This window comes from Macrobrachium rosenbergii, chromosome 16, assembly GCF_040412425.1.
Source record: "Macrobrachium rosenbergii isolate ZJJX-2024 chromosome 16, ASM4041242v1, whole genome shotgun sequence".
In the NCBI taxonomy this organism is placed as follows: domain Eukaryota; kingdom Metazoa; phylum Arthropoda; class Malacostraca; order Decapoda; family Palaemonidae; genus Macrobrachium; species Macrobrachium rosenbergii.
The window spans coordinates 41826262-41852511 of NC_089756.1; the positions used below are offsets into that span (position 1 = coordinate 41826262).

The 26250-nt window shown below is 37.2% G+C and overlaps 1 long non-coding RNA gene across 1 annotated transcript in view; it reads left to right on the plus strand.

Annotated features, from left to right (window-relative positions):
- Positions 1–11750: 11750 nt before the first annotated feature.
- LOC136847030 (uncharacterized) overlaps positions 11751–26250 on the plus strand; it is a 114480-nt gene continuing 99980 nt past the window's right edge. Inside the window, exon 1 of the long non-coding RNA XR_010855591.1 lies at positions 11751–11913. This is a non-coding gene — a long non-coding RNA (uncharacterized lncRNA). The remainder of the gene's footprint in view (positions 11914–26250) is intronic.

The following is a 26250-nucleotide window of genomic DNA, read 5'->3' on the forward strand; positions in this document are numbered from 1 at the left end:
TGCTCTCAGGTACTCATGTCATCTATAGTAGACGTAAAGAGAAGTGATTAAGATTAAGAGAGAGAGAGAGAGAGAGAGAGAGAGAGAAGCGGCTGAAATTACCTATACAGAATTTTACAAGATAATCAAGAATTCGGAATACACGGATGAGTCTACGGAAATCACGTGTTTTCCTTTTGTTTCCAAAATGAACGGTGGAGATTTATTTAAAAAAAAACTGGACTTGCTTAAACAGAATTAAAAATCTTTATTTTATAGTCATAAAACTTCGGGAAGGGAAGTTCAAATAAGAAAAAAAATAGTTTCGAGGTAAAAGATTAGAAATTCTCTTCAAAGTAATGGTAATTAGACGTGTAGCTCTTTCATTAAGCCTTATCGCCTTTGGATGGGTCTATTTTAAGGCAGTCATAAGAGAGAGAGAGAGAGAGAGAGAGAGATGTAATTAACGTGGATTTTGAAAGACTTTACTTATCTAACGATGATATAGACGCCTGCAGATATGATCATAATTATTAGATGTCGTTCAACTGAGATCCAGCGTAGGCTGATGGTGAAGGTCGCGCGGTTAATTCCTTCCAACCCTCTGAGATTTGTCTCAGGGGTTTTTTGAAGTCTTGTGTTGATAATTATTAATTCTACATAATCTTACCAGTTATTTTTGTTATCCTGTATTATATTGACTTAATAATTACTGCGACGCCTTCACTCAAATCAGTTTAAGTTTCATTTCTTCTCTCTCTAAGTCTTTTCAGTGACCAATGGCGAGTTACTAATATTATAAGTCATCACTGAAATCCCTCTCCCTTTACAAATCCCCGTAGGAGGGTAGTGCCGTCAGTGCACCTCATGCGGTACAATGTAGCCATTACTTAAGGGTCTTTGCAGCGTCCCTTCGGCCCCTAGCTGCAACTGCTTTCATTCCTTTTACTGTACCTCCGTTCATATTCTCTTTCTTCCATCTTATTGTCCACCCTCTCCTAACAACTGATTCGTAGTGCAACTGCGAGGTTTTCCTCCTGTTACACCTTTCAAACTTTTACCGTCAATTTCCGTTTCAGCGCTGAATGGTCTTGGTTGCCCCAGCGCCTGGCATGTATGCCTAAAATCTATAAATGTATCCTATTACAGAGATACCAACTCGTATCACCAGTAAAATAAGCAATGGCAACTCCCCCGCGGTTTGAAACTTAGTAAACCGGTTCTACGAAGTCTACAGTTACTTCGACATTTCTGACTTCGGACAAAAGAACCATATCAACTCGAACCTTTTGCAACGGCATTGAAAATCAATAGTTTCACCCGCTTTCTTTCCACAGAAATATAAAAAAAGGAAAGTTTAAGAAGCAAGAGGTGCGGAAAAATAAAAGAACATCGGCCGGGCAACATCAAGTTGTGGCACTTGGGGGGAAAAATACAAGGGAACAGCGTGATGCAAGACCCCCGTCCTTGTAAGTTACATTTATTAAATACTCGCTGTTGGTTTCGCAACTCCGCTGCTCGGTGCCGTGTGTTCTTTATTTCTTTTTCTATTTATTCATTTATTTTCAGTTATTCTGGGCATTTGTTCGATGTCGCTGGCATCCGGTTGTTTTTGTATAAATGGCTGAATTGTTGACAACTCGGTCTAATGTTTACAAATACTTATTCCAAGCATTGCTCGCCGCCTACGGGATTCACAGTTGTCTCATTAAATTACTGCCCTGGCTTTAATTTATTATTTCAAACATTGTTTTTTTCTTGTTTTTAAATGACCACTCAGAACGTCTCGTATTTTGTAGGTTTTTAAATGTACTGTTTTAAATTCGCGATTCTTATATTTACCAATCGCTAAATAGTGCTGTTTAATTTACGGGCATTTAGAAAGAGCCCTTTTTTTGAGGTTTTTCAAAGGCCATTTCGAGTATTGATCAAAGCTTAGCCATTCTGAGAATTGTTTGCTATCTGTGGTGTCTACACATGATTTTCGTAATAAAGATGGTTAAAAGGGCCTCTACTTTGATAGGTTTTAGACATTAGCTCCGTAATGAAGAATGGTGTACCTGTATTTCGAATCACGGGATTAGATTGCATCACATTCAATGGTGTCTATCAGTGAACACCTAAAAAGCGGCCTTAAATCTATCGAAAAACAAGTAAAAAATGCGCTCATGTTTCTTCGACCCAATCGAGTTTTCTGTACAGCCGCTACAGCGTGTAATCAAGGCTACCGAAACTGGATCTATCTTTCGGTGGTCCCTGTATAATTCTGTATGAACCGCGGCCCATGAAACTTTAACCACGTCCCGGTGGTGGCCTATCCCGTATCGTTGCCAGAAGCACGATTATGGCTAACTTTAACCTTAAATAAAATAAAAACTACTGAGGCTAGATGGCTGCAATTTGGTAGGTTTGATCATTGAAGGGTAGATGATCAACATACCAATTTGCAGCCCTCTAGCCTCAGTATTTTTAAGATCTGAGGGCGAACAGAAAAAGTGCGGACAGAATGAAGTGCGGACGGACAGACAAAGCCGGCACAATAGTTTTCTTTTACAGGAAACTAAAAACTAATATAAAATATCTTTATTTTGAATCACAGGATTAAATTGCATCACATTCAATGGCGTCTATCAGTGAACACTTGGAAAGCTGCCTTAAAAGAAAGGAAATAATAATAAAATAACAGAGCAAGTGGGTATATGGGCTGCCAGTTTATCCGAAAACACTTATTGGTATGATTCTTTTCTCCATGGCACTGCTGCCACGTAACTCACTCTTAGGGGCCATATCTGTGGCACACGGCTTCTGGTATTAAGAACATTTCTCTGGATAGGCCGATGTGTGTGCGTGACACCCCTCTTTGTGCCTGTCACCATCTGTCAGACCCTTGTCGTAAGTGAAAGGTGTTACTTTTCTTTTCTCATTCTTTTTTCGTTCGCCATTTCGTACGCTTGTCGCGCCCTTGATGTTTATAGTTCCTGACAAGCGAGACATATTTGCGACCATGAGTTTAATTTCAAGGAGGGGAAAAGCTTTTTCGTTTTAATCTTTACTTTTCTCTGTTGCTGTTTTGCTCTTTGGTCGTCCTTTTAATGTTTTTCGTTTGTTAAGACAGTGCTATTCTAGTTTCGACCTACAATTATTGACGATACGCCAGCCCCTCATGTATTTTTCTATTTTAAAGTATAGCAATCACTATAGTTGGTTTCATTTCATCCGTCCACCCGCGGGTGAAGATGTGGCAAATACGCATGGGTAGTACGTGATTGGCTGACTATCAACGTTTCCGATATCGTTGACTTATTGTTGTAATAAATATTAAACTATCTTTCAGTAACATATATATTTGAATGTTTATATATTCATGGAGGCCTCGTCCCTTCTTCAATAAATCAAAGGCATGTCGATTAGAGTTGATTATATACCAACACAGCACGCGAAAGATGAGCTTGTATCAAAACGTCTACTCAGATCAAACAAACGAACGATGAGCTTTCAGTAATTATGATTTATCTCAATACAGTATAATCCAGGTTACACTGAGACCTGTGCTCACAAACTGTTCAAATAACAAGATTTTTTATCATTCAAACTGTATTCTGCGTAGAGTCTCATTGCATGCATATAAAAATAACTTTATTATGGTACCAAAGTAGTATCTACGTCCGTAACCTGAAAAATAACCTTTAATATTGTTTACCGCTAGAACATGCAGCATGGACCAATGAAGCTAGGCCTATGCTACTGATTCACCAGATATTTGATTTTACTTGCCTTCTTTTAAGCACATATTCATTCCATTTTGGTAAAAATTACTTTTCCATTGTAATCTATATTTACTCGTTCTATCTAAGTATCGTTCTAACGCCCAACAACGAAAAGATTTATGTATGCCTAGGTTAGCCTTTTATGTCGCATGCATGACATCAATACTCCTATATATGACGGGAATTGAATGGGATTTCAAACTCTTGTTCGATAAATTATTCAGCTAGACAGTCCCGTCCCGAAAGTGCCCAGTCACTGAGTAATTATAGTGATTTGTATGCTCAAGAGCAATTATATAAATGAGCCATCATGCCATGGAGAAACTGCAATTTCCCGCCTTCCTGCTAATACTGCAGTGGCTGTTCCGTCCACCTCCCCTAGGCCCAAACCAGCCTCAGAGACAACAATATCTTATGCTATTTCGAATACTGACTTACGCATGTAATTTACATGCAAGAAATTATTAAAATTCCTTTTGTTCGTACTTGCATAGCCAGGTGTCTTTTTATTTACCTACAGTGAGATAAAAAAAAATATATTATTTAAAACCCAACGTTCGACTGCGTTGCGCGTAATTAGATTGTTTGTTACAAGCTCGCCATTCGTATGCTTCTGTTGTTATGGTTACCGACCAGTGCTGGATTCTGGCGGAAATTCGTCCGAGTAACGGATGATGACCTCTCACTACGAAGATGATGGAAATTTTTTTCCGCCATGTATATTCACATGGCAGGAAGGAAAATATAGCACTTGTAGAATGAAATTTTTATATCAAAATTTTGTATTTGAGTTTTTTAACCGTTTCTACATTTATGAATGGTTTACTGATAATGAATTACATCTGGAATTGGGCCATCACTCACTGACTGCCTGGAGAGAGTGGCGGAAAACTTGCGGCCAATTTCCCAGATATTCTACCTCTATGAGGTAAGGCAATCGTACTTTCATATATTTAACCGACTGATTAATAAGCCTTTATGAAACATCATTAATAATGGAATAATTTTACCTGATGTATCAAAATTGAACAGGCACTTTGTGAATAAGATATTGAGTTTCAAGTCGTGTAGCGCTTGTGTGAATTCTAGTGAAATATCGGTTAAACTTCTCGGTTCAATTCCGTTCTAAGAAAAGTCACTCGTTAACGACTGCAACGAAATCATGTCGAGCATTTTTGCTTTTTTGTACGAACACAATATTAGTAATGGAATGTAGCATGGATGAAATGAGTACCGTATCTTTTGAGTGCAATTAGGCTCTATCCTAAAGCTAGTCTGTCTACGATGGAGTGAGAGAGATTCGAACAAGGCCATTAGAGCAGATGTTTTCTAGTGATTGCTGCAACCGCGAAGAAAAACTGCAGAGAAGTAGGGGAGAGTGTGAATACCAGTAAGATTTCATGAAAGGGGTCCTTTGAAAATAAACGTGAGTAAATTGAGGAGGTTATGGTGTACACTCGGCAAGGAAAGTGAGGATACAGTTTTTTTAAATCTTTTCGGACATATATTGCTCAATAATGCGACATCTGGCAACTTTAGAAAGGGGAGGAGCTTCAATCTTATTGTGTTTGTTTTTTGCTTGACCTCCTCTAACTTTCAATCATATTCTACCATTCTGAAATCATTGATACTTAAATGCAGTAGTAAGCTTTACAGTATTCGTTCAAGCTGTAATTTGCAGCGACAGTTCTGAGATTAAAATAAACATTTTTCGACATAACCTACCAAGTAACCTTACACAAATGAAATTATGACACCACAATGAACGGAATGCTTGCATAATCGGAAATGCGATCCTCCATAATGAAATCACGAGTTAAATTTGAGCAATGTAAAACGAAAAACGTGTGGGAACAATAAAGGAACGAATGCAATGTTATGATGAGAGAGAGAGAGAGAGAGAGAGAGAGAGAGAGAGAGAGAGAGAGAGAGAGAGAGAGAAGTTGCTGTTGTGTAAGGGTAGGCCTATAAGTAGAGCTACTCATTTCATTATTTTTTTTTTCTTTTAGAGATTGAGCTATACTATATTTGTATAGTATGTTTTAGCAATGGAGAGAGAGAGAGAGAGAGAGAGAGAGAGAGAGAGAGAAAAAGAGAGAGAGAGAGAGAGAGAAACTATGGCAACGTCAAGACACATCCAGTTACTTGTGTAGTTGTGTTTTCCCGCCGAAGCTCCCGCGCTGCCCCTCACATTATAGAGAACGCTCTTGCGGATTTAAATAGATTTGGTCAACCTACCCTAGGTGTCACAACATTTACTGCCATTAATTCCAGGTGACTTTTAACACTGTGAAATACAAACATGAATGTGTAAAAATTAAAGAAATTATCATTACCTCGTATGATGATGCAATAATAAGCCTGTTCATAACGGAAAACGAGTAAATATTGCCGTTCTGTTGAACAGTAGTACACCGAGATATCCACACACTATCTTTTAGATCTCTATGAACGAAGTCATCTGAGAAATTCTGATTACTTCGGACATACATGATGTTTTTAAGTATCTCAACGTTTTTGTTTTGCAGATTTAACATATATGATATAATTTGCATTGTATTTTCATATTCTAGAGTAAATTTACCGAGATTATGTGTTTTCTGTAAGAAAAAAATTAAAATTCGATGAACGAAATCTAATGAAAACTGTATCCTCACTTTTCTTGCCGAGTGTACATTCTTCTGATCAAGTGGTAATATACTGGCTACTGTAGAGCAAGAGCCTGTGCCAGCACAAGGGTGGCTAAATCTAAGTAGTAAGTGGTAATAATGGAAGTAGTACTAGTATTGGTAATTGTTATATACGTATACTATAAACAGCACTACCATCGCCACTAGTGAAACATAAGCTAATACCGTTAAAACTGCCATCAATACTATTACCAAAACTTATACAAATGGAAAATATATAACTGCTGCTGTCATTAACACTATTATGACTGCTAGTATCACTAACGCTACTATCACTGTAACTGTCATTAGTATTATCATCACTACTGCTATCACCAGTATCACTTGCACCATTACCACCATTACTGGTACTACTAGATACTAAGCTCTTCATCGGAGGGGTGGGTAGAGCTTTCGGCTAGCACGCTGTTGGCCCAGCGTTCGACTCTCCGACCGGCCAATGAAGAATTAGAGGAATTTATTTCTGGTGATTGAAATTCATTTCTCGTCATAACGTGGTTCGGATTCCACAATAAGCTGCAGGTCCCGTTGCTAGGTAACCAGTTGGCTCTCAGCCAAGTAATATAAATCTAATCCTTTGGGCCAGCCCTAGGAGAGCTGTTAAACAGCTCAGTGGTCTGGTGAAACTAAGATATACTTTTTAACTACTAAATACTACTGTCATTAATACTCTCCTTCATTTACATGATAAACCTGTGGACCTAGCTGTTGTTCTAATCCTTACCAATATCCTAAAGGCAAAAGATGATATTACTAATGAACATTCAGCAGACTATGGCATCTCGTCACCGGGAGAAGTTTCAGGAGCGTTGTTTAGTATATTTTGCTTTCCTATTGTCTTAACCAAAAATAGTTAAACATATATCTCACGGTTATTGCTTAAACAGCAGAGAAAGCCTGTAAATTACAAGCGTTGCCTCAAGGTAAGTACCTAGCCGTTACTTATTTTCTTTCAAAGCTAAGAGACCTAGACAGGCAATACTATGCCCACATTAAGCTCAGCTCTGTGAAAGCCAAGGGAGAAAAGAAGGGAAGGAGGTTAAGGAACAGTATTTCTCAGGTGTTGACTCAATCAGTAGCCTCTTGAAAAGCTGCAAACTGAATGACTCAGGAAAACCTGACGGGAGCAGAGTTTCACGATTTAGATGTGAGGGCGATGAATGAGTTATCAAATTGGTTTTTCATGGAATTCACCATTTCTGGTTATATATATATATATATATATATATATATATATATATATATATATATATATATATATGTGTGTGTGTGTGTGTGTGTGTGTGTGTGTGCGTACATATATATATATACATACACATATATATAGTGTATTTATATATACGAGGAAAAATTCAATATACTCTTTATTTAAGGAAATTCAAACATCATTTTTCTACATGTCTACCATCTAACTCTATACACTTTTCAAGGCGCTGTTTCCACCTCTGCAACCCTTCTTTGTAGAAATTTGGGGCCTTTCTATTAAACCATGTTGAAACTGCATGTTTAGCAGCATCCAAAGATTCAAACCGGACTCCTCTTAAGTGTTCCTTGAGTTTTGGGAACAGGAAAAAATCTGAAGGAGCAAGATCAGGACTATAAGGAGGATGTGGAAGAGTTTCCCACCTAAATTTCCGTAGGACTTCTCTTGCAACCCTTGATGAATGTGCTGGAGCGTTATCATGATGGAACAAAATTCTGCGGTGCAACTTTCCTCGACGTTTTTAGCCAATGCAGTCTTCAGTTTTTGCAAAACACCTTTGTAGTAGTTCCCGGTGATTGTTTTTGTCCTTCAAGGAAATCAATCAAAATCACTCCTTTGGAGTCCCAAAACACTGTTGCCATAACCTTCTGGGCAGATCTCGCCACTTTGAACTTCACTGGTGCAGCTGAACCTCTTGGTAACCATTGCTTTGATTGAATTTTACTTTCTTGGTCATATTGATGGATCCAAGTTTCATCTCCAGTAACAATCCGGTCAAAAACTCTGATTCATTTGATTCAATCTTCGTTAAAACTGCAAGAGAAAGTTCAGCTCTTTGATGCAGTTGGTCTTCGCGCAACGCTTTTGGGACCCAACGTGCTGAAAGTTTACTCAAACCAAGATTTTCATTTAAAATTGAAAATGCGGAACCATGGGAGATCCCAGTTTCATTAGCTATCATATCGATAGTAATCCGACGATCTTCATCCACTAGATTCTGCACCAAAGCCACAATTCTTTCATTTTTGCAGTCGATGGTCTTCCCTCTCTTGGGTTGTCTTTGAGGTCCTCCTGACCATCCTTAAATCGCTTTATCCAATCATAAACAACTGATTTAGATGGAGAAGAATCTCCATAAACTTGTTGCAAAGCTTCAATAATTTTTCCTGGTTTCCAATCAAGCTTGGTCAGGAACTTGATGTTAGCTCATCTCAAAATTTTTATTTTCCATGGGTTCAAGAAGTTACTTTTCTGAAGCAGATGTTAACACCACGGTAGCAAGAGGATGACTGAGGTAACAAGTCTATATGATCACTACATCACAGATAATTGTTTACCAAGTATTTGGGTTGTTTTATTCCTGTGTAAATACATCATTCAACAATTTTTCCTGGAACTTTTGACTTACCCTGTATATATATATATATATATATATATATATATATATATATATATATATATATATATATATATATATATATATATATATATATACTGTATATACTGGAGGGAAAACTCTGAAGGACTCCCAAATATTTTCCTGCACCTCCTTGTGCTGACTGTCCCTTTTATCCAGATATTACCGTTTAACTGTCCCTTTTATCCACATATTACTGTTCTGACTGTCCCATTTATCCAGATATTACTGTAGTAGTGACTGTCTTATTTATCCATGTATTACTGTACTGACTGTCCCTTTCATACAGGTATTACTCTACTGACTGTCCCTTTTATCCAGGTATTACTGTAGTGAACTGTCCCTTTTATCCAGGTATTACTGCGGTGAATGTCCCTTTTTATCTAAACATTACTGTGGTGACTGTCCCATTTACCCATGTATTACTGCGCTGCCTGACCTTTTTATCCAGGTATTACCGTGCTGGCTGTCGCTTTTATCCAGGTATTACTGCGGTGACTGTCCATTTTATCTAGACATTACTGTGGTGACTGTCCCTTATGTATTACTGTGCTGTCTGTCCCTTTTATCCAGGTATTACTGTGCTGACTCTCCCTTTTTACCAGGTATGACTGTGGTATCTGTTCATTTTATCCAGACATGACTGTGGTGACTGTCCCATTTACCCCCACTAAACCTAAACACACCCCCACTTAATTGAAACACCCCCACTAAACCAAAGTACACCCCACTAAACCTAAACACACCCCCCACTAAACCTAAACACATACACACACATCCGCTAAACCTAAATACACCCCCCACTAAACCCAAAACCCAAACCTTGATACAGAATTATTAATCACAGGAAAGTAAAGCGTTTTCAATAATATATTTCTATGGCACCGAGTACATGAAATGACGTATGATAAACCCGTACAGTTTATTTACCACATAAGTTACAAAGGGAGGAGGAAGGGAGTACGGGTTTGAAACCTACCTTTATCTAATTTCGGTTAAATGATGGCCACCTGCCAAATTTTGTCTAGATCGGTCAAGCTGTTATCACATAAATTACTTACAATGGGGAAGGGGGAAAGAAAAGGGAAGGGGTATGGGTTTGAAACGACCCTATTTTCTAAGTTGGGTTAAATGATGGCCACTTGCCAAATTTTGTCTAGATCGGTCAAGCAGTTCGGATTTCTATAGCGCACAAAGCTACAAGTATACAGACATGCACACATAAACACTCACAATATGGTACGAAATTTTAATTAAAGAAATTTTTTCTACATTGCATGTAGAATGTAGGCCTACTAAAAAAGCCATTTGATGACCTGTGGTACTAGCACTTGCGGCTGGTCATATATCTATGTGTATATATATGTATGTATATATGTATACACACATATATATGTATATATATACATACACACACACATATATATGTATATATATACTGTATATGACCAGCCGCAAGTGCTAGTACCACAGGTCATGAAATGGTTCTTAGTAGGCCTACATTCTACATGCAGTGTAGAACAAATTTCTTTAAATAAAATTTCGTACCATGTTGTATGTTTATAAACCAATATAAACTACGGTATGTATGAAAAATTATTTGCATTGTCATGCATCCACATTTTTAAAATAGAACCAATGTCAGCCATGCATTAAATGACAAGATAATTCATCCTGCTATGAAATGATTCCCAAGAACATGTGCGAATGAAAAATTCGTCTGACGATGATGAAACTGAAGCCATAATTGTAATGTTACTTATTTATTATTTCCTCTGAATATGATCAAATTACTGAACAACAAAGAAACCAATACAATTAAGGATTCTGATTCGTCTAAAAAAAGTGAATAAAAAATACTAAAAATCTTGAGTTCATCATTACTCCAAATGTAACTACTTAGTCTTCAATAGCGGTGTAACAGTGTATTCTCCCTTGTCCGAATTGGCGGCCCCCGGGGAAATATGGCCCAGGATATATTTCCCCCTGCGGAAATTTCGTCCCAGGGTAATAATCCCCACTCTGGGCCTAGATTTCCCCAACACCACTACTGTTATAAGAGTATGGCTATGGCGGCGACGTGCAGCAACGACAGCCATCCCTGCCACACAGGATAATAATTATCATCACGACTAAATTACCTCTTGGGGGTCGTTACCTTTGTTATTTAGTCTTTTGATTATGTTTATACGGAAATCCCCATCGGGCTTGCACTAAACACGCCGCAAAGGTGGATACATGTAGGGGAGAGAATGGCCTAGAGGGGGGGGGGGGAATATCCTCGGTCCAAAATTCCCCCCGGGGGAAAAGCAGCCTGGGCTGTTATTCCCGGGGGGAAATCAATCCTAGGCTAATTTTCCCGGGGGGAATTTCAGTCAGGTGGGAAAAATTTCTTGCTACACCGGACTTGTTTACCTCAGGAAGAAAACGGCGGAATTTTTGAAACGGAAAAAGAACAGCACTGTTACCGACAGGAATAGGCATGTTTATGATCACCATGAGAAGGTGTGAGGGTTCTTTGTGGATATAAGCACTCAGATTATTACGGAAGAAATATTTTGCATCTTCGTTACAGTATGCCTACAATTATCGCCACATCCACCTAAAACTTGGTGAGAGGACGGATGAAATGAAATACAGTAGCCTTGAACACCGTTTCATGTATTCCTCCGCTGCCATCGCCTGTTCGTCCATTTAAAGATGGCTAGTCTGCGAGCAGGTTGCGTCCCTACGATTGCTCTCAATTGTTAGGTGTTTCGAAAAAAACTCGGAAATCCTGTTATTTTCATGAGAACACGAAATGTTCTAAGGACTGTGGTGTGCCTTCGTTATTAAACCGAGTGTATTTGTTTAAAGGTAAGCCTACATTAACGATGTTCATTTCAAACAATTAGACCTAGTTTAAGTTAGCCTAACCCTGGAGAAGAGTTAGGACACTGCGCCCTGTTACAGGATAGGGACACAGTGCCCAAGGACAGATTAGGGTTCAGTGTATTGTATTTTACGGTGAATGGCTGTTTATTTAATACGTTTTGACGGGACTCTCCGTGCTGTTTGTGCCGTGGATGAAGCCATTTTCCAGTTGGGATTTCCTCATGTTTTGGAGGTCCTTACTCCAAAACGGACTGTTTCCATCAGAAATAACTATCCAGGTCGTTCAAATCACATTGAAAACATAGGCCTAGGTAAAACAGCATTTCAGTATCCCAAGCAAATGTCCGTTGAGACTAAAGTTTTAAACCCCAGCCAAGACTGTCATGGATGCAAGCATGAGCTTTACTTGAGGTATAGGGAAGTTCACGCAGTGACTAGGGTAAGAAACAAATTGGGATTCATCAAGGGAAGGAGAAATTTATTAGGGTTTATCTAGATCAGTGGCGTAGCTGGCATTGCTTCAGTGGGGGGGACCTAAGTGGGGCCGAGATAAGTTTTGGGGGAGGGGGTCGTCCAAAGAAAATGACACAACTAATGTACCAATTCTGTAATTGGTAAAATATATATACTGTTTTCGAATGTATATATCCATGTAAATGAAGGAAAATAATAGAATTAGTAATTAGTAAACCTGTATTTGAAATTATAGAGCTCAATTTTCAACTCTTACCATATGCAGATCAGTCAAATACTGAATGGGTTAAAGTTTAGCTACAAAGGAATTTCAACGAGGGGGGCCCGCCATTCGGGGCCAAGCTTCTGACTGGTGGGGGGCGGGGTTGCCGGGGCCACCCCAGGGGCCCCCCATAGCGACGCCACTGATCTAGATTCTGAAAGCGAATTAGTGCTAATTCCTTGACTAGGAAGCGACTTACCGAGCGACCAGCGGCTGACAGAGAATTATTATTGTTATATTACGAGTCCTTGTTAGAAAGGCGGAATGTATTATGGCTCATTCAGTAATTAAGAACGAAAACTGAAAAAAGGACTAATTATGTTTAATGAAATTGCCAACCGGGACCCTTCTCAACAATTTCTTATGATCATTGTTAAATAATTATCGTTATCATGTGGTTATTCATTTTTCTTGGGAAATTTTCAAGTACATAGCTTCACTCCGCGTTGGCCGGGTCGTGCACTAGTCCCATACTTCAAAAGATGTAAATTCACGAACCTTGAGTCAAGCAATCCATCAGTTCTACAATGAGAAATTCTCTCCCTTCTGTATTGGCTGATTCATGTAACTTGCTTTTATATTTAAGAAAGATTGTAGTCACACCAAGGCTTATAATTAATTAGGCTTCACTGGATAATTTAGCACTAAATCATTCAATTCAATAAGATATTAAACTCATTTGGGAATGGGAAGTGAATTATGGTATATCCATGCATCAGGAAGTCAGTACGAGTTACTTCATACATGAAAGATATTCAGATCTCATTGGGGATGTAGAAATGCATGCTACATCCTTCAATAACATGGAAGTGGATTAATGTAGATCATTGAAATGAGTGGGAGTTTATAAAAAGGTGATAAAATTGAGTTATGACTCTCGAAATAACTGAAAAGTTAATCAGTTTCTTTCAGTGACACAAAAATGAAGCAGGGGTTATCGAGTGACTAAATGAATTAGAACTCACTGGGGGGATTTAGAGGAGAATTAACATTCATTAAGGGGCAAAACATTAAGATTCCTTCCTTGATCGAGACTGACATATTTTTCCTATGCTTTTTTTTATCTATATAAGAAGAAGAAGAAGAAGAAGAAGAAGAAGATAATACTAATACTTTTAGACGTTTGTTTGTTTGCACACACGAAGCTAAACGGGGCTGGTGCTGCCCGTAACTTCCCCTTCTCCCTCTTCCTACCCCTCCCCTCCCTCCACCCTCCCTTCCCCTCCCTTCCCATCCCTCTTCCTTCCCCTCCCCTTCCACCTCCCCTCTCCTTCCTTCCCCCTCCCTCCCCTTCCCCTCCCATCCCCTTCCCCCTCCCCCTCCCTCTCCCTTCATCCATCCCCCCTACCCTTCCCCTCCTCCCCAACCCTTCCCACTTCCCTTCCCCTTCCATCTCCCTTCCCTTCACCTCCCCTGCCCTCCCCTTTCCCTACCTAATTTTTCAACATTAAGTTAAGTGACCCAACGGGTCACGGGTGGTCTAGTATTCCCTTAAAAATTGTGAGTGCCAGAATTAGTCAACAACAGACATTGCAGGGCCTACTTTACAGATCATTGCTAATCACAAAGAGAGAAGAGAGAGAGAGAGAGAGAGAGAGAGAGAGAGAGAGAGAGAGAGAGAGAGAGAGCTAGCTTGTTGAATTTAGTTCCAGTTCTCCTCGTTAAAAAAAAAAAGATTCACTTAGCCGTGGTAATTTGAACCATACTTCAATAAATATTCCTCGCTTTTTCCTTCTTTCCAATGCTGGCAAATTGTTTACAAAAGCGAAGAGTATGAAATGAGGCTCGGAGGGATAACCTTGAAATATCCTTTCAGCCGGAAACGGAATATGATCAGTATTTTATCACGGTTGTGTTTACATGTTGATGTTGATATCAGCGTTAAAAAGATGCACCCTGTTTACTCAGTTGCCAATTAACGCGATACTCTTTATTTCATGTATTCAGATTACTTAATTGCGAGGTCATTCTATTAAAGACTATACGTCTATTAAAGTATTCTTTCGGTAGGTACACATTAATTTGCAACACATTCTTTTCCTGTTACTGTAATGGTGTATAGATATTGACTTTGGTTTGGTGTTTTTGCTTTCACGAAGGACAGTCGATTGTCCAGTTAACAGTTAATATATTAAGTGACGAGCTTTTGGAAATTCGAATGAAAAGTTATTGTAAACTTTTATTCCGAGAAATAGATCAAATAGTAATGATTTATTTCTCTCTCTCTCTCTCTCTCTCTCTCTCTCTCTCTCTCTCTCTCTCTCTCTCTCTCTCTCTGTGTGTGTGTTAAGTGAGTTATACACATACATATATATATATATATATATATATATATATATATATATATATATATATATATATATATATACATTATATATATATATATATATATATATATATATATATATATATATATGCTCAGAAAATCACAGGAGATGCACGTGGTTTAGTTTAAACAGAAACCAGAGGAGAATAAAAGTCAGAGACTGTTTATTCCAGCATCGTTGGTGCACAGATCTTCTTATATATCTTATATATATATATATATATATATATATATATATATATATATATATATATATATATATGTGTGTGTGTGTGTGTGTGTGTGTGTATATATATAATTATATATATGTATGTATATAATTATATATATGTATATATATATATATATATATATATATATATATATATATATATATATATATCAATCTAAGGTTTCATTTTTCTAAGAGAGATTGATTAGTTTAATCCTCATTGGGTTAGCTTTGAAGTCTGGTTTAGATCTCCCTTCCTGTAAGTCTGAACCAAACATATTTCATCACCAGCGGTTTCTGTGATGGTTACATCCTTAACTTGTGCGAGATCACATGCCTCACAAAATTTAATCACACTAAGCTCGATCATCCGGCCTAAGCCAGTTTTGTCCTGAAAATAAAATATCCACAAGAATAATAGTCTCAAATTTAAAACAACGTTTCACGTACACAAACAAATACCCATGTAAGGGAATGATTGTGTTCTCGGGCTGATGCTTTTCACAACATGCACGAACTGCAGGAGCATCTTGGCTTGTTAGCGCCGAACCCGGCCACTGGGAGGCAAGGCATCTTATTATATCAATTATGAATCAGACGTACCAACCACTAAGGCCATTAATTAGCCAATTTACAACGCACCAGTCGGCCAGTCTTCTGGGGACTGGGAGAAGACAAGTCGTCTGGTGTTATACATAGCCACGTGTGTGTTCCTTGTTATATTGACCTTTTCTAAAAATAGATTAATGAATAAGAAGATTGTTAGATGAATGAATAAACGAATAGATAAATGAAAAGGTAAATAGTTAAAAACTTACAAGTATGCGTGAACTTGTGGCAGAATATCTACTCTGTAGCCTCGACTCAGATGTAGGGAATACGTATATCGAAGTTTTTCGTAGTATAGAGAGCGCTGGGAGTGCCTGACTTGTATTTAATTCGTTACGAAATTGTGAGAGAAGTTGGGAGAGAATTCCAAAGTTTAACATTACACCGAAAGCAACTGTGATAGGGCAGTCGCAACGCAATATGTCAGGCTATCTTTATTTGATACATCATACATACATACATACATATATATATATAAATATCTATCATTATATATATATATATATATATATATATATATATATATATATATATATATATATATATATATATATATATATATATATATATATGATTACAATCACACTGACTTGTGATTTGTTTAAGAACATTTACCTTAAGAGAAATGAAACACTTGGTGTTAATGCTGACCGGTTTCATCTTTATGGCCAAGATTTTTTCAGAAGGCTGTTACATATTGGTAGAAATGCACAATATATTTGCCGCATACATAATTATATTATAAATTTCTACCACTATGTATCAGTCCTCTGAAAATGTCTCAGATCTGAAGACTAAACTGGTCATAATTCATACCTAGCATATATATATATATATATATATATATATATATATATATATATATATATATATATATATATATATATATATATATATACATTTTATATATATATATAAATATATATATGCATATTTATATATATATACATTATATATAGATGTACATATATACATATATATATATATGTATATATGTACATACATATACATACATTATATACATATATATATATATATATATATATATATATATATATATATATATATATATATATATATATATACATACATTAATTAATTACATAGTATATATTTTACTTTTATACAAGATAAAAAAAGTATTAGTTCTTACTGTATAACTTCTCATGATTTGGTCTACGAGGAGAGTTTCATCGAATCCTCTTTACTGGTCGCCCCAAATATACAATACGTATATCTCTTTTAAAAACTGTCTCTAGTCTTCTCATTCCCATTCATTATTCTCTCCTTCAGTTTCCTTTGCCTCATCATCTCCTCATCGCCAGTCGTTATCTCCCTTATCCCCTGTTCATCTCAATTCCCTTCCTATCACAAACAAATCCTTCGAATGCTATTCCCCCGCAACTATCTCTTTCTGCACCTCCCCCCCTCTTCCTTCCTACCCCCTTCATCCCCTCCTACATCCCCCCCATTTCTCTCCTCTCTCCTCCCCTCCCTCAGTCCAACCCCTTCCACGAGTATTCTATGTTGCTTTAGCAACCTGGTTCTAGAAACACCTGTTCCAGTCCGTCTGGTTTCATTATGAACGTCAGCTGTCGCCACGGGACAGGGGACTAAGTCGGGACTGGAAGGAGAGCGAAGGTTGGGACTAGTTTGGTACTAAAGGAATGATAATCACGGTTTTTGATTGATCAAGTCCTGTAGTATTAATATGCTATTCAATAGTTCTTCTTTGGACGAGTCGGTAGAGTTCTCGGCCAGCACTCTGCTAGGCCCGAGTTCGAGTCTCCGGCCGGCCAGTGAAGAGTTAGAGGAATTTATTTCAGGTGATAGAAATTCATTTCTCGGTAGAATGTGGTTTGGATTCCACAGTAAGCTGTAGGTCCCGTTGCTAGGTAACCAGTTGGTTCTTAGCCACGTAAAATAAGTCTAATCCTTCGGACCAGCCCTAGGAGAGCGGTTAATCAGCTCAGTGGTCTGGTTAAACTAAGGTATACTCTAGGATTTCAATGCAAGTTTCGGAAATTTTATCTGCTTCCGTGTTCCCTTACTCGTAAGAGAGAGGGATCTTGGATTACCGGTACACAGTTCGGTGACAGTTGCGTTATTTTTACTTCCAAGTTTTGGCATTGTCTTTCTTCCTCCGTGTTCCCGAAACTCCCAGCTCTCTTGAACCTCAGACTGCTCAGTTCTTTAACTGTTTCTTCCCCTCAACCGACATGCTTTTGAATTCTTCATCTGCCTCCATTTTTCCAGACTCCTACTTGAATAGGAAGGCCTCACTCGTTCCTTTCCTGATCTTCCCTAGTATAAGGGTTCTGTGTTATTCGCCGAATTCCATCGTTCTTAGAATCAAGACTGTGCTGGACTCTGCAGTCTAGAATGTGCTGTGGATTAATTTCATTCACGATTCAGCAATTAAAACAAGTATGTGGCATTGATATTTTGAAGTTTTCTCTCTAGCCACCATCTTGCAGTATAATGTATTGAATTTTGCAATGTGGAATAAATCAAATTCTTCATATTAGAATGAACTGCATATGCTGTTTAATATAAACTGAATGTGTGCGTCCGTATAGTGTAATGAATTTTGCTGTTTTACGTTGCACTGAAATTGGCAATGTAGATTTAGTGAAATTGTTAGTTTAGACTGTACTAAAGTTAGCAGCTTAGAATGCAATAACTTGCCCAGTAAAAGTTGCTACGTTGTGCAACATAAAAATATCTAGATTGTCCTGTTACAATCTACTGAATATCTCAACATGAGATAAACTGAAGTTCGCAATTACATCGTACTGAATTTTCACGGTAAAATGCAGCTGCAGACTACCGAATCTTACAAAATAAAACAAACAGAATATACCAATATCGTCCGCGTTGTATATTTATATATTTTAAACTTTACCCATCCTGGAGAGGCAGTAAGATAGTCCGTCCTTCGGCAGAGGGTCATGGATTTTCTCCCGGGGCAAAATTGGTGCTGATCGGGGAAATGTCAGATCCGGCTGTCAGATCGTATGCAAATTCTTTAAATTCCTTTTGGGGTCGTCTTACACCAAAAAGGAAGTTATTGAAATGGAGGCTGAAAAGGACATCTTCATTTCCTACTCATTGACATTAATGAATATTGTAATTTGTTTTATATATGTATATAATTATATATATATTATATATATATATATATGTATACACATACATGTATATATAAACACATATATATTATATATATATATAATATATATATATATATATACATGTATATATTATTTAATATATATACGTTCACAATCTGTATATATATAAAAAGGAACTGCAGATAGCTGTTCCTTTATTAGTGTTTGATGATACAACCTCGTGCAGAAAACTTCCACAACATTCCCCTTTCATATACTGGAACAGGAGGCTCATAAGAAATGCATCGAACCTACCTACACGTTAATGCGCCACCAACCTCTATCTTCCACACACACACACACACACACACACACACACACACTCATCTTGATTTCCAATCCCAATACTTCTTCCACGCCATTTATCCACCACTTCCTATGTTTTACTCTTTTCCCCAGAATTATACATTAGAAAATAAGACAATCGACCTCCATTCTCTCCATGTGACCAGACCATCTCAAAATACGCTGATCCATATTTTCAGGGTATACTATCTTTTTACCAATTCTGCATACCAGTATTATTTTTCCAACTTTCAGTGCTATGCATGACCAGTGCAATGTTCAGACAGTTTAGCTCAACAGTGTTAGGTTTTTCTTTCATTCACTTTGAATATTCACACCTCACATCTATAAAATCGAGCTGGCGCAGCAATTTCATTATACTTCTCAATTTTCACTACCGTAGACATATCTCTTCTCTTCCAAATCGATAGCGTACTCTTTCTTACCCTGCTTGCTTCAACTTTTCTGCGGATTAACTCTTTCCTCGTCCTGCCACAATCCATTTCATTTACTCCCAAATGTTTATTATATCAACCAGTTCCATTCTTCCACCGTTTATACTTCCTGGTTTGCATTTAAGCTTGTAAAGTTGTTTTGTAGATAGTCACTTTCTCCTTTAGCAAAGGCTTTTAAATGCTGCCACTAGTCCCTGCAATGTTTGTAACTATCTGTTATCACCACTGTATCACCTGCAACATTTTATGCATATATTTATATATGTATATATGTGTATATATGTATACACATACCCACACACACATATATATGTATAAGTATTTATATATACATTTATATATATCATTTGTACCTCGTGTGAGCTACTTGTCTGAGTATTTCCCCTCACCTTCGGGACAACCAAATTTTTTTATCTCTCGTGTGTGTGTGTGTGTGTGTGTGTGAGATTCAAATGGGGGTTCGGGGTTGTTAAATCCCACTGTGCCAATGACTAAAGCAATGAATTAAATACCTGTGTAAGTGGGTAGCATCCAGGGCGAAAATTGAAAGGGTAACACCAAGTATGATCTTGTGCTACCTTCTCTAACGGAAAACGGATATATATATATATATATATATATATATATATATATATATATATATATATATATATATTATATATATATATATATATATATATATATATATATATATATATTGTAATATATATATTTTCCATTTCCGTTACTAAAAATTAAATAACTCTTATCAAACTCTGTTCACAACCACAAGCTAAGTCCACAGTCAGTGGAATAGCTCTCAAACAATATTAATAGTGCAAAAATCAATTCATGGGGGAAAACGAAACACCACAAAAACACTTAAATTTAATACAAAAATATGCAGATAGAAGTTATTCCTGAACCTCGGAATACAATTATTAATGAACACCAATCAACCTGAAAGATTTATAAACCAACACACTTACCCAATTAAGACAGAAAAAAGCAAAGATACATCCACAAAGAGAAGGGGGTTCAGATAGGAGAAGGTATTCGGAAAGTAAGAACAACCTATCCCAAACTAATTAATCGACAGTGATAATTTCCCTCCTCCAACACTGGAGCAGTGGCCGTGATCTCTTAATCATATATTGCTGTCCATTTAACACTTAGTTATAGCCGTGATCTTTTCAGATACTTATATGTCTCTGCGTCAGGGACAAAAGTGAGGGGTGAAGTGGTGAAGGCAAATGAATAAATTATGGTACTCGATAGGACCCATCAACATTGATATAAATCAAGGACGATCCTCCAAAACTCAGGATATCCAAATGAGACAATCAAAGATATATGACTAATCCAAAAATATCATTCACTTATACCTTGGCTATATAGAGCCCCTCGACATTTACTGAGCCGAGGGTGAGGCTGGATGAAGTGTAATATTTAAATAATAGTACATCCAAGCAGGCGTTTAGCTAAAATCAACATTTTGTTGTAATAGGCTAAGATCAACTGACTCCTTCAGTTAAGAATCTCCGACACCGCCATGGTGAAACAATGTTCACAAAAATATGAAAAGACAGAATGGTCATTACCAACAATTACTAAACAGACAAACCACCGGGGAGGAGGAAAACAAACTAAATGGATAAATACAGTTCATATCTTTTACAAAAACTAGAATAAAATTACTAATTATAAAATAACACAACAAAGTGACAATATAATTTATAATATATACATTTAGTGCGAATATATATATATATGTGTGTGTGATTCTGTTATTGCTACAAATGTTGTTTAATATCCAAGATCTGCAGAAGGAATAAGGGGAATTATAGTCATTTTATTAAATGCATTCAGTTTATCGATCCTCTATTTATTCCAGTCGACGGTGTGATCCATTTATATATATACTTCGTGATAACACACACACACAAGTAGCGTATATATATATATATATATATATATATATATATAAATCACGGTGTGATCAAAATTTTATATATATATACATATATATATATATATATATATATATATATATATATATATATATATATATATATATATATATCTAGTTTATTCTATAAGAACATTTTGTTGAATATAAATCACAATTATTAAAAATCCACTTTCTATAAACAATGTTAATGTCAGTTCATGTGTGGACCAACTTGCTAAATTGTCGCCGCTGCGTCGGACTAATGAGCAACAAGACGTCTTCGGAATAACGTCTTAATTAGGCCATTTCAGAACTAATTATCAGTACGCCAGCTGTTAGTTGATAATGTGTCTTCAAGATTCTGATTGTAGCTCTGACTCCAGAGGATCTGCAGAAGGCAAAGCTTTAGTCATTTATGCATTCATTTATCTATCTATTTATTTCTCTGTTTCTCTTTTACAAAACACGACTATAAATCTTCTCAGGTCATTGATGCTTTGCAACAAGTTTATGGGGATGCTGCCCCTCACAAAATAACAATTTGTAGAGGGATCAAACGTTTCAAGGAAGGTAGAAAGGACCTCAAAGATGACTAAAGGGAGGAAAGGCCTCGTGTATATATATATATATGTATGTACAGTATATACATATATATATGTATATATATATTTGAATTATGTATATATATATATATATATATATATATATGTTAATTTATTCAAAGAAGCTGGAATTCTCTTCCTACTTCTGTTTTCTTGACTCCTACAGCCACAGCCCGTTCGTTTCCTTAGCACTACCATTCTTCCTTTCCTTTTTATTCAGATCGTTTTCTTCGGGCCTGGGCTAGTAAAAGGCACTAGGTTGCCTGTTTCAGTAGCCTTTGTTCTTAAAAGAAAATTATTTTCAAAAATATTACTTTAGAAACAAAACTTGCATAAGCATTGTCTTAAAGGAGTCAATGACCATAGCCGTTTCGATACCTGTTTACAGGAATTACTCCGTCGAATTCCAGCGATTTCTTCAGTTGTTTATGACCGTTTCTTTCGTGCGAGGTTCTGGAAGCAGATCTTCATTACCTTGCCAGGAATGTGTATTCAGTGCGCTATCTCATAACATCGAGACACTCCTCTCTCTCTCTCTCTCTCTCTCTCTCTCTCTCTCTCTCTCTCTCTCTCTCTCTCTCTCTCTCGATTAATGAAGAGTCCTATCTCTGGAAATGCGTCATAAATCTTCCAAAGATACCCACTACTGTTGTTGTAATTGAAAATAGCTTCTATCATTTATATGACCACATTTCACCTGGTGTTGATGTGATTTTACTATTAGTATTTTTCTAATTCTGACTTGGTTGAATTCGTATCATCAATCCTTTGTATAGAGATCGTGAATTTGATTGACTGACTTATTTCTACAATACGGCTTTTGTACCGAAGTGAATTTGTTAATAATTAAGAGCAAGAAACGCGATTACCAAAACGAAGGGGAAACACAGCCACTGGCCGTGCAAGATAACGTACTTACAGCTGTCGCAGCAATGCTGTGTTCTTAGCCTACCCCTCCCCTCGTCCCCGTTCCCAGCTCTACCTCCCCAAGCCCCCCCAACCCAACTATGTCCATAAACCCTTCCCTCCCCACCACCGCTTCCTTCGAGTCTTCCGTTGCATAAACTAAGCGATTCTGCAGTAAATGAGACGGCATGTGGGAGGGAGATTTTCCTCATGACGAAAATCGCCTTCTCATTAAATGAGGTTTCTAAGAAGTCTTAAGGCAGCGTGACTTGTTATTGCTCATCAAGACTTGTTATCGCTTCGCTTTATGCGATTTGCTCGTGTTTTCATTATTTGTTTTTTTTCCGAGAAATTGAGGTAATTTTATTTCGCCTGGTGTAATCTGGGCTCTGAAAAGAGAGCGATATTCATACAAATAATGCACATCAATAAAGATTAAAGCAACATATTATGAGTCATTCTTTCATAGCTAGGTATATATGTATTTATATATATATATATATATATATATATATATATATATATATATATATATATATATATATATATATGTGTGTGTGTGTGTGTGTGTGTGTGTGTATGTGTGTGTTTATATCCTTTTTTTATTCCTGTACAGGAAATTAGAAACATTATAAAAATATTTAAATCTTGCATATCAATTTAAAATAAAATTTGAAATGCAATAAGTTCTTGCGATGGAAGTTGACAGTAAAACCTGAAAAATAATAAATGTAATCGAAAACAAAACACAAACATTCTTTTCCCCCAGTAAAAACAATGCACATTATTCGTGCTGGCGAAATTTGAAAGCAAAGGAGGAAACATTCTTTATCCCCCATCAGCGAAGACTCTTAAGTACTTAAAACCGTGCTTTGTCCCCATCTTGTCCCTGTGATTTTAAAATTGGCGTTTTGAGGCGGTTTCTTCAACCCTCTGGAGCCGTCCAGATGCTACGTTGCCGACTTTGAAACTTCCGAAGTTATGAATATTCAGGCCGAAACTAATTCCAAACTTCGGCGAGAAAGCTGCCACCACCTTTAGTGACCACCAATTGAAAATCCATAATACGGGGGCTTTGTGTGTGTGTGTGTGTGGTATTGGCTGCGATATGGCATGTAAAAGTTGTTGGTTGATCTCTCTCTCTCTCTCTCTCTCTCTCTCTCTCTCTCTCTCTCTCTCTGAGTGTTTGTTCTCTCTCTCTGAGTTTTGTTATTTGCCAGACTTTACTGGTATTTGCTAGACTTTACTTTGTGTGTTGTGTCCGGAGGCTTTCTTTCTCTCTCTCTCTCTCTCTCTCTCTCTCTCTCTCTCTCTCTCTCTCTCTCTCTCTCTCTCTCTCAGATTATATCATAAGTCGGATTGAGGTTATAGACGTATATTTGTTCTGTGAATCTAAATTGCTTCGTAAAGATAAGTTTTGTAATCTACTACCTCCCTTCTTGGTCTTACCAGCCACATCTTCCCCCCACCGTCGTTCTCTCCAACATTTTATCGTATATCGGACTGGATATTAGAATAAGCCGTGTTTTATTTATTCATGTAGGGTAGCAAATTATAATCAGTACTTCTGCTCTTGAATGATAACTTATGGATTTCCTCTTGGTATTTTATAACTGATATTTAATGTACAAGCGAAGATCCTGTCATGGTCAACCAATTTATTGATAATTAGAGAAAGAAGAAATGAGAGAGAGAGAGAGAGAGAGAGAGAGAGAGAGAGAGAGAGAGAGAGAGGGGTGATTTTTGAGTGAATAAAAATGATTCAGTAGAGAGAGATTTCTGACAGACATCTGTATTTGTCAAATCCCCGGTAATACTGAAATGCCTTCAGATTTTCCCTTCAGACTTCGACTTGGAAACTTGACAATCATTCATTTTCCTTGTATGACATCCAGTCACATTTTTCCGAACGTTTTTCTTTTCCTAACCAAACGTTTTGACAAGTAGCTTTTCTCCATCGTCCAGCTCGGCTACAAAGACTTACATCTTCCACGAAGGATAACATTAGGAAAGCTTGACGTATGTTGTAGCGTTTATCTTAGTCTTTTTCATTTGGGGGCGGGGGCAACATATCCAAAGCCCGGAGGTAGTATCTATTTTAGTCTTTTTCAATGGGGGCAACGTTACGAAAAGACCTTACGGGGTTAGTGCTGTCAGTGCACCTCCCGCGGTGCACTGTAAGTGTTACTTTGGTTTCTTTGCAACGTGCCTTCGGCCCCTAGCTCCAACCCCTTTCATTCCTTTTACTATACCCCCTTTCAAGTGGGGGCAACATTACCAAAACCCCGTAGGGGATAGTGCTGTCATTGTACCTCATGCGGTGCACTGTAGGCAGTACTTGAGGTTCTTCGCAGTGTGCCTTCGACCCCTAGCTGCAACCACTTTATTTCATTTTACTATACCTCCTTTCGTATTCTCTTTCTTCCATTTTCCTTTCCTCCCTCTCCCAATAATTGTTTCAACATTATCTTGAGCGCTGAATGACATAGGTCCCAGTGCCTGGCCTTTGGCCTAAATTTTATATTCGAGTTCCAATTCCAACATTACCGGAACATTTTGCATCTCTTAACATTCGTTGTGCTTATTTTCTCTCTTATGAAAGCATCTTTAGGAAAACACGATACATTTTGCAACGTCCGTTCTCCCCTTCCGTCTCAAAAGGAGGCCTCCGCTGTCTGCTGAAAACGGAGAGTTTGGAGATAAAAGTTTGTAAAGTTCGATTGATATTGCAGTTGCCTTTGCATTTTAGTGATAGAAATTTCACCACGTCAATTTGTATTCCTAACGTATGTCTTAGATTTTTCATTATAGTTATCTTAGTTTTTTAATACAAATTTCATATAATTTTCACTGCATTTGTTTTCATTTACGTAGATATAAAATTATATTTTGCACATTACATTCATATTATATATTGATGTCTCTCTGCATATTCAATTCAATGACTAACTTTAATGTACTCATCCTTATTTATTTATAAAAATTATTCATACGAATAATCTCTTGATAAGGCCTTTATTCCTTAGTTGCTAAGGAAAGTTAACGACAAATCGGAACGATGTTGATTTCAGGCATGTGTTTACTTA